The following is a 10,153-nucleotide window of genomic DNA, read 5'->3' on the forward strand; positions in this document are numbered from 1 at the left end:
AGAGGGAGACACTGAATCCAAAGCAGGCTCCAGGCTTCTGAGCTGTCAGCACAGACCCTGACATGGGCTTGAACTCGTGAACCATGAGATCACAACCTGGGCCGAAGTCAGACGCACAAGTGACTGAGCCACCCAGGTGCCCCTAAAAATTTTTTTGTAATGTTTGTTTGTTTGTTTATTTATTTATTTATTTATTTATGTTTATTTATTTTTGAAGGAGAGAGAGACAGAGTGTGAGCGGGGAAGGGGCAGAGAGAGAGGGAGACACAGAATCCGAAGCAGGCTCCAGGCTCTGATCTGTCAGCACAGAGCCCGACGCGGGGCTCGAACTCACGGACCGCGAGATCACGACCTGAGCCGAAGTCCACTGCTTAGCCCATTGAGCCACCCAGGGGCCCCTGCCCAATTTTTAATTTAGTTATTTCTCTTTTTATTATTGAATTGTAAGAGTTCTTTCTATAGCAGTAACATCAGGGAAGACGGAGTAGGAAAAGCCAGGAATCTGTGTCCCCACCTAGACAACAATTGTACTGTCAGAGTCATCTGTTGTAACTACTTTGAAGCTCTGGGGTCTATTGGAAGACCCATTTTCCGGGGGAAGTCTTGGAAGTGGTGAGCCCTGATTACTTTTGGATGATTTGATCTCTTAGGATGATAATAGCTACCCATCCCCCAGTGTCCCTTTGCCCGATAGCAGGGAGCCATGCCCATGTCCTTATACTGGCTTGTGGGAGCCCAGGTGGGCAATAAGGACACTCTTCTCCAAATATCAGGAATCTGTGTCCTGATCATGGATCACTGCTTGTGACCACAGGAGTGCAGACACAGAGGTGGCTCTCAGGGCTAGACCCACCAGCTAAAGTGACTTCCAGGGAATTTAAAGATACAGATTCTGTTTTAATTTTTTTGGTTTTGATTTTTAGCCTTCATTTCCTCCTTTTCCACTTTTGGGAGCCAGATAATTAAGAATCAGACATTCAAAAGCAACCACATATACAGGGGAATTTGGAAAAGCCACTGCATATGCCCAAGAAAAAACCTGAGAAGACCTTAAGTTTATACCTCAGGCTGATCCTCACCACAAAAATACCCTACAATAATTATTTTTAAAATGCTGGGAAGGAAGATAATCTGATTTCCAGAGTTACCACACTGTAAAATTCAAACATTCAGTTTTCAACAACAACAACAATGAATCACAACAGATGTAAAAATACAGGGAAGTCTGGCCTACTCAAAGACAGAAGCCTAGTCATCTAAGGAAGAGCCCATGGTGGACTTGCTAGAAAGACTTGAAAACAACTGTCTTAAAGATAATTCAAAGAGCAGGGCGCCTGGGTGGCTCAGTCAGTTGAGCGTCCGACTTTTGATTTTGGCTCAGGTCCTGGTCTCGGGGCTCGTAGGGTTGAATGCTGCGTCTGGCTCTGCGGTGGCAGCACAGAGCCTGCTTGGGATTCTCTCTCCTCTCTCTCTCTCTTTCTGCCCCTCCTCCACTCACATGCACTTGCTCTCTCTCTCTCTCAAAATAAATAAAAATAAACTAAAAAAAAAAAAGATAATTTGGGGCGGCTGGGTGGCTCAGTTGGTTAAGCGCCCAACTTTGGTTCAGGTCATTCTCTCACAGTTTGTGGGTTTGAGCCCCAAGGTGGTCTCTGTGCTGACAGCTCAGAGCCTGTAGTCTGCTTCAGATTCTGTGTTTCCCTCTCTCTCTCTCTCTCTCTCTCTTAAAAATTAATAAACATTTTTTAAAAAGATAATTCAAAGGAGTACATGGACAGAGTCAAGGAACGATATATTAACAAATTGGAAATATCCATGAATTGATGGAAAACATGAAAAGAATCAAAAGGAAATTCTGGATCTGAAAAGTATAATAACTTAAAAAAAAAAGAATTTAGTAGAGGGATTCAAAAGTGAATTTGAGCAAGCAGAAGAAAGAATCAACAAACATGAAGATAGGATAATGGAAATTACTCAGTCTGAGAAGCAGAAAGAAAAAGTTCGAAGAAAAGTGAGCAGAACCTAAAGGACCAACATATGCACTGTAGGCTCTCAGAAGGACAAGAGAGAGGGGGTGGGCAAAGAGATTAATTGAAGAAATCATGGTGACAACTTCTCAACTTTGATGGCAGACATGAATGGAAACACTCAAAACACTCTCACCAAGACGCATTGTAGTAAAAATTTCAAAACACAAGGGCAAAGAGAATCTTGAAAGCAACAAGAGAGAAGCAAGTCGTCATACGCAGGGATTCCCAACAAGATTATTGGCAAAATTACCAAAAATCTTGGAGGCCAGGGGCACCTGGGTGGCTCAGTCAGTTGAGCATCCGACTCTTGATTTTGGCTCAGGTCATGATCTCACCGTCATGGAGCCCTGTGTTGGGCTCTGTACTGAGTGTGGAGCTTGCTTAAGATTCTCTCTCTCCATCTCTCTCTCTCTCTCTCTCTCTCTCTCTGCTCCTTCCCTTCTTTTTCTCTCTGCCTCCAAAAACAAACAAAAACAAACAAACAACCCTTGAAAGCCAGAGGGCAATGAGTTGATATATTTAAAGTGCTAAAGGAAAAAAAAAACAAAACTGTGAAGCAAGAATCCTATATCTGGGAAAACTGTCCTCCAAAAATGAAGGAGAAATTAAAATACTCCTTGATTTAAAAAACAAAAACAAAAACAAAAAAACCTGAGGAAGTTTATTACCATGAGACCAGCTCTACAAGAAATGGTGAAGGGAGGGGCACCTGGGTGGCGCAGTTGGTTAAGTACGCAAGTTCAGCTCAGGTCATGATCTCACGGTTCATGAGTGTGAGCCCCATGTCAGGCTCTGTGCTGACAGCTCATAGCCTGGAGCTGTTTTGGAATCTATGTCTCCTTCTCTCTCTGCCCCTTCCCCCTGCTTGTGCGCTCTCTCTCTCTGAAACATAAACATTTTTTAAAATTTATTTTTTTTTAATGTTTATTTTTTTTTGAGACAGAGAGAGACAGAGCATGAATGGGGGAGGGTCAGAGAGAGGGAGACAGAATCTGAAACAGGTTTCAGGCTCTGAGCTGTCAGCACAGAGCCCGATGCGGGGCTTGAACTCGCAGACCCCGAGATCATGACCTGAGCTGAAGTCGGCTGCTTAACCGACTGAGCCACCCAGGTGCCCCACATTTTTTAAAAATTAAAAAAGAAATGCTGAAAAGACTCCTCCAGACTGTAATGAAAGGACTCTAGGCAGTAACTTGAAGCTCTTGAAGGAATAAAGATCTCCAGTAAGGGTAAATACATGGGTAATTATAAAAGCAAGTATTGTTGGAATTTTGGTTTGTAACCCCACTTTTAATTTCCTATATGATTTAAAAGACTAAAAAGACAGCAGTGAATGAAAGAGGTAGTAATGATGCTGGATAGGAGCAAAGTATGTTATTGAAGTTAAGACTGTATAAATTTGAATTATAGTGTTATAATTTTGGAATATAATCTTTAAAAATATTTTTTTTATTTTTTTTTTTCAACGTTTATTTATTTTTGGGACAGAGAGAGACAGAGCATGAACGGGGGAGGGGCAGAGAGAGAGGGAGACACAGAATCGGAAACAGGCTCCAGGCTCTGAGCCATCAGCCCAGAGCCTGATGCGGGGCTCGAACTCCCGGACCGCGAGATCGTGACCTGGCTGAAGTCGGACGCTTAACCGACTGCACCACCCAGGCGCCCCTAAAAATATTTTTTAATGCTTATTTATTTTTGAGACAGAGAGACAGAGCATGAACAGGGGAGGGGCAGAGAGAGAGGGAGACACAGAATCCAAAGCAGGATCCAGGCTCTGAGCTGTCAGCACAGAGCCCGACATGGGGCTTGAACCCATGAACCGTGAGATCATGACCTGAGCTGAAGTCAGACGCTTAACCGACTGAGCCACTCAGGCGCCCCTGGAATATAATCCTAAATAACTACTTGCTTTGGATAATATTGACATCTTAACAATATTAATTCTTCTAATCCATAAACATGGAATGTGTTTCCATTTATTTTTGTCTTTAATTTCTGTCAGCAATATTTTGTAGTTTTTGTTGTACACGTCTTTCATCTCCTTGGTTAACTCCTAAGCATTTTATTCTTTTGGATGCTATTGTAAATGGAATAGTGTTCTTTATTTCCTTTTCACATTCTTCATTGTTAATGTATAGAAACTATATTGTTGAGATTTTTTTCACTAAATTATTTAATTTTTTCCATTTTATTTAATCTAAAAAAAAGTTCACCCATTTTTCCACACCCCATCTCTAGCAACTACTATTATCTGTATCTATTAGATTTTTTAAAGATTATATATATAAGAGAGATCATATGGTATTTGTCTTCCTCTGACTTATTCCACTTCACATAATGCCCTTGTGATCCACCCATGTTGTCATAAATGGCAAGATTTTTGGGCGCCTGGGTGGCTTAGTCAGTTAAGCATCCAACTTGATCTCAGGTCATGATCTCACGGTTCATGAGTTTAAGCCCTGCATCCGACTCTATGCTGACAGCTCAGAGCCTGGAGCCTGCTTCGGATTCTGTGTCTCCCTCTCTCTCTGCCCATCCCCTGCTCGCACTCTGTCTTTCTCTCTCTCAACAATAAACATTAAAAAAATTAAAAAATAAATAGCAAGATTTTCTTTTTTATAGCTAAATTGTCCATTGCATATATCTATACCATAATTTCTTTATTCATTCATCCATTGATGTATACTTAACATTGTTTCCATGTCTTGGCTATTGTAAATAATGCTGCAATAAACATGGGAGTGCATATGTCTTTTCAAGTTAGTGTTCTTGTTTTCTTCAGATAAATACCTAGAAGTGGAATTGCTGAATTGTATGGTAGTTCTGATTTTACTCTTTGAGGAACCTCCATACTGTTTTCTGTAGTGGCTCCACCAATTTACATTCCCCTTGACAGTGTATAAGGGTTCCCTTTTCTCCACATCCTCACCAACACTTTTTATTTCTTACCTTTTTGATAATCACCATTCTAACAGGTGTGAAGTGATACCTCATTGTGGTTTTGATTTGCATTTCCCTGATGATTCGTCATATTGAGCATCTTTTTATGCACCTGTTAGCCATCTGTATGTCTGCTTTACAGAAAATGTCTAGTCAATCTTTAATAGGATTATTTGTGGGTTATTTTTGTTATAAAATTGTATGAGTTCTTTATATATTTTGCATATTAGTCATTTATAAGATACATGATTTGGAAATATTTTCTTCCATTCAGTATGTTGTCTTAAAGAATTTTTAAAAATGTTTTATTATTTGTTTTTGGGAGAGAGACAGAGAGAGACAGAGAGAGCAGGGGAGGGGCAGAGAGAGAGGAGACACAGAACTGGAAGCAGGGTCCAGACTCTGAGCTGTCAGCACAGAGCCCGATGTGAGGCTCAAACTCACAAACTCTAAGATCAGGACCTGAGTCAAAGTCGGACACTTAACCGACTGAGCCACCCCGGTGCCCCAGTAGGTTTTTCTTTTCATTTTGTTGACAGTTTCCTTTGCTGTGAGGAAGCTTTTAGTTTGATGCAGTTCCACTTGTTAATTTTGCTTTTGTTGATTTTGCTTTTCATGTCAGATTAAAAAATGATTTAAAAACATATCATCAAAATCCATGTAAAAGAGGTAACTTTTCTTCCAGGAGGTTTATGGCTTCAGGTCTTATGTTCAAGTATTTAATCTATTTTGAGTTAATTCTTGTGTATGGTGTGAGATAGTGGCCCAGCTTCATTCTTTTCCATGTGGCTGTCCAATTTTCCCAATACCATTTATTGAAGAGACCGTCCTCCCTCCATTGTATATTATTGGTCTTTTGTTGTAAATTAATTGACCATATATGTGTGGGTTTATTTCTCAGCTTTCTGTCCTGTTGCATTGATCTGTATGTCTGTTTTTATGCCAGTACCATACTATTTTAATTACTACCACTTCATAATATAACTCGAAGTCTGGAATTGTGAAACCTCCAGTCTTGTTTTTCTTTTTCAAGATTGTTCTGGCTATTTGAGGTATTTTGTGGTTCGGTACAATTTTTAGGATTGTTTGTTCTAGTTCTGTGAAAAATGATGTTGCTATTTTGACAAGGAGTGCATTAAATCTGTAGATGGGTAGTATAGGCATTTTAACAACATTTCTCTTCTAATCCATGAACATGGAATGTCTTTCCATTTCTTTGCATTGTCTTGAATTTCTTCAGAGTACAAATCTTTCACCTCTCTTGTGAAGTTTATTCCTAAATATTTTACTGTTTTTGGTGCAACTGTAAATAGGATTGTTTTAATTTCACTTTCTGCTGCTTCATCATTAATGTATACAAATGCAACAGATTTCTGTACATTGACCATGTATCCTGCAACTTTACTGAATTCACTTCTCAGTTCTAGTGCGTGTGTGTGTGTGTGTGTGTGTGTGTGTGTGTGTGGTTGGTTTTTGTTTGTTTGTTTGGTTGGTTTTTTTTGGTGGAGTCTTTAGGGTTTTCTGAAAATAGCAGGAGTTTTACTTCTTCCTTACCAATTTGGATGCCTTTTCTTTATGCTGCTTAATTGTTGTGGCCAGGACTTCCAGTATTACGTTGAATAAAAGTGGTGAGAGGGGACATCCTTGTCTTCTTTCTGACCTTAGGGGAAAAGCTCTCAGCTTTTCAACATTGAGTATGATGTTAGCTGTGGGTTTTTCATATAAGGCCTTTATTATGTTGAGATATGTTCCCTCTAAACCTACTTTATTGAGGGTTTTTGTCACGAACGGATGTTGTATTTTGTCAAATGCTTTTACTGCATCTATTGAAATGATCATATTCTTTCCCTTCTTCATGTGACATACCATTGATTTTTTGCAAATATTGAATGACATTTGCATCCTAGGGATGCACACTTAATCGTGGTGTAGGATTTTTTTTTTTAATGTATTGTTGAATTTGGCTTGCTTATTTTGTTAGGAATTTTTTGCATCTATATTCATGAGAGATATTGGCCTGTAATCCTTTTTTTTTTTTTTTTTTTTTCCTTTTGGTGGTGTCTTTATCTGGGTTTGCTATCAGGGTGATACTGGCCTCATAGAATGAATTTGGAAGTTTCCCTTTCTCTTCTATTTTTTGGAATAGTTTGAGAAGAAGAAGTATTAACTCTTCTTTAAACTTCTGGTAGAATTTGTCTGTGAAGCTGTCTGGTACTGGACTTTTTGTTTTTTAGGAATTTTTGATTACTGATTCAATTTCATTGCTGGTAATTGGTCTGTTCAAATTTTCTATTTTTTCTTGCTTTTGTCTTAGAGGGTATGTTTCTAGGAATTTATCCATTTCTTCTAAGTTATCCCATTTGTTGGCATATACGTTTTATTTTCATAATATTGTTACAATTATTTTGTGTTTCTGTGGTGTTGATTGTTATTTCTCCTCTTGCACTGGTGATTTTTTAAAAAAAATTTTTAACATTTATTTATTTCTGAGAGACAGACAGAGCACCAGTGGGGGAGGGACAGAGAGAGAGGGAGACACAGAATCTAAAGCAGGCTCCAGGCTCTGAGCTGTCAGCACAGAGCCCGACGTGGGGCTCAAACTCATGAGTGGTAAGATCATGACCTGAGTGGAAGTCAGACACTTAACCGACTGAGCCACCCAGGCACCCCTTTCACTGGTGATTTTAACTGCATTGTCTCTCTCTCTCTCTCTCTCTCTCTCTCTCTCTCTCTCCTGGTTTTATTTATTTATTTATTTATAGTTTTTATATCATTTATTTCTGCTCTAGTCTTATATTATTTCCTTCCTTTTGCTGGGTTTGGGTTTTGTTTTTTGTTTTTTTTTTTTAATTTTTTTTTCAACGTTTATTTATTTTTGGGACAGAGAGAGACAGAGCATGAACGGGGGAGGGGCAGAGAGAGAGGGAGACACAGAATCGGAAGCAGGCTCCAGGCTCTGAGCCATCAGCCCAGAGCCTGACGCGGGGCTCGAACTCCCGGACCGCGAGATCGTGACCTGGCTGAAGTCGGACGCTTAACCGACTGCGCCACCCAGGCGCCCCTTGTTTTTTTTCTTTAGCTCCTTTGGGTGTAAGATTAGGTTGTTGGTGGTTTTTCTTGCTTCCTGAGGTTGGGCCCATGATGCTACGAACTTCCCTCTTAGAACTACTTTTGCTGCATCCCGAAGATTTAGGATGTTGTGTTTTCATTTTCATCTGTTTCCATGTAATTTACTTATTTATTTTGATTTATTGGTTGACCCATTCACTGTTTAGTAGCATGTTATTTAAACTTCATGTACTTGTGGTCTTTTCAGATTTTTTTCTTTTTCTAGTTTCATAGCGTTGTGGTCAGAAAAGATGCATGGTATAACTTAGATTTTTTTTTTTTTTGAATTTGTTGAGACTTGTTTTGTGGCCTAATATGTGATCTGTTCTGGAGAATGTTCCATGTGTACTTGAAAAGAATGTGTATTCTGCTGTTTTATGATGGAATGCTCTGAATATGTCTGTTACATCCATCTGTCCAGTGTGTCATTCAAAGCCACTGTTTTCTTGTTGATTTTATGTTTGGATGATGTAAGTGGAGTGTTAATGTCCCCTACTATTATTTTATTACTATAAATTAATTCCTTTATGTTTGGTATTAACTGTTTTATGTATTTGGGTATTTCCATGTTGGGTGAATAAATATTTACAATTATTATACCCTCTTGTTAGATTGTCCCCTTTATTAATAAATAGTGTCCTTTTTTGTCTCTTGTTACATTCATTGTTTTACAATCTATTTGTTCCAATATAAGACTTGCTATCCTAGCTTTCTTCTGGCATCCATTTGTATAATGAATGTTTCTCCATGCCCTCACTTTTTTTTTTATTAGTATTTTATTTATACTTTTGGAGAAGATCTACAGTTTCACAGGAAACACTGATTTTTCTCAAACAATGGAAACATAAAAAATCTATTGTCTAAGAAGAATAAAACAAGTCTCTTCAGTAAGTACTGGGATAATTCAGACTGGAGGAATCAGTGAAGCCAACGTTACACGCAGTAAGTTCAGATTTATCCAGTTTTAGGGATAACACAAATGTCTTCCTGTCTAGTTTTGTACGGTTCCAAATGAACCATCTCAGCCTAAAACTAGTAACAAGCTGACAGACAAAGCCTCTGGGATCCCATCTAGTTTGAACAAGGAGTGGCTCACTCTCCAGACGGCTGCATCTGTTTACAGAACTCATTGAACTCTTGCTGCTCAGGTTCTCTGCTTTTTGTCTTTGCTTCAGCTCCTGCTGGGCTGATTTCTGCTTGGCCTTCTCAACTTTGCTGACAGGTTGTTTAACTTTGGAATTTTCTTTACGCATAGGTGGATCCATGACTTGGGTTCTGAACACTTCTTAGCTCTGACATCCAAGCCTGGAGTCATGAGCCTGCTGTGCCTCTGATTGGGTGGGGCTCCATCCCTTCACTTTCAATCTGCAGATGTCTTTCAGTCTGAAATGAGTCTCTTGTACACAGCATATAGATGGGTCTTTTTGGGGGGTCTTGTTATTATTTTTTTAATCCACTCTGTTGTCCTGTGTCTTTTGAATGAAGCATTTAGCGCATTTACATTCAAAGTAATTATTGATAGATATGTATTTATTGGCATTTTGTTACTTGCTTCATGGTTGTTTTTGTAGTTCTTTTTTCCTTTCTTCCCTGGCTCTCTTCTCTTATGATTAGTCAGCTTTTTTTAGTGATATACTTGGGATTCTTTTCTTTTTATTCTTTGCATATCTATTACTGATTTTGGATTTATGGTTACCATTAGGGTTGTGTATAGCATCCTCTGTCTATATCAGTTTGATGGTTGTGTTAGCTTGAGCTCATTCTTTACTCCTCTCCCCACCACCTTTTAGGTATATGTTGTCATTTTATATCCTTTTATTTTATGAATCTCTTGACTGATTTTTACAGAAATACTTATTTTTACTGCCTTTGTTTTTTTACTTTTCATACTCTCACTTATGGTCTTTCCTTTCCACTCCAAGAGTCCCCTTTAATATTTCCTGTAGGGCTGGTTTAGTGGTCATGAACTCCTTTGGTTTTTGTTTGAGAAATTCTATCTCTCCTTCTATTCTGAATAGTAGCCTTGATGGAGAAAGTATTCTTGGCTGAAATTTTTTCCCTTTCACCTCTTTGAA

At 38.9% G+C, this 10,153-nt stretch overlaps 1 pseudogene; it reads right to left on the bottom strand.

The window, feature by feature from the left end:
• Positions 1 to 8,685: 8,685 nt before the first annotated feature.
• On the bottom strand, positions 8,686 to 9,908 carry LOC124512346 (small vasohibin-binding protein-like; annotated as a pseudogene).
• Between the last annotated feature and the right edge of the window lie 245 nt (positions 9,909 to 10,153).

Source organism: Lynx rufus, unplaced genomic scaffold, assembly GCF_022079265.1.
Source record: "Lynx rufus isolate CCGP_SWC_20201006 ecotype Redwood Valley unplaced genomic scaffold, mLynRuf1.p SCAF_17, whole genome shotgun sequence".
Lineage (NCBI taxonomy): Eukaryota > Metazoa > Chordata > Mammalia > Carnivora > Felidae > Lynx > Lynx rufus.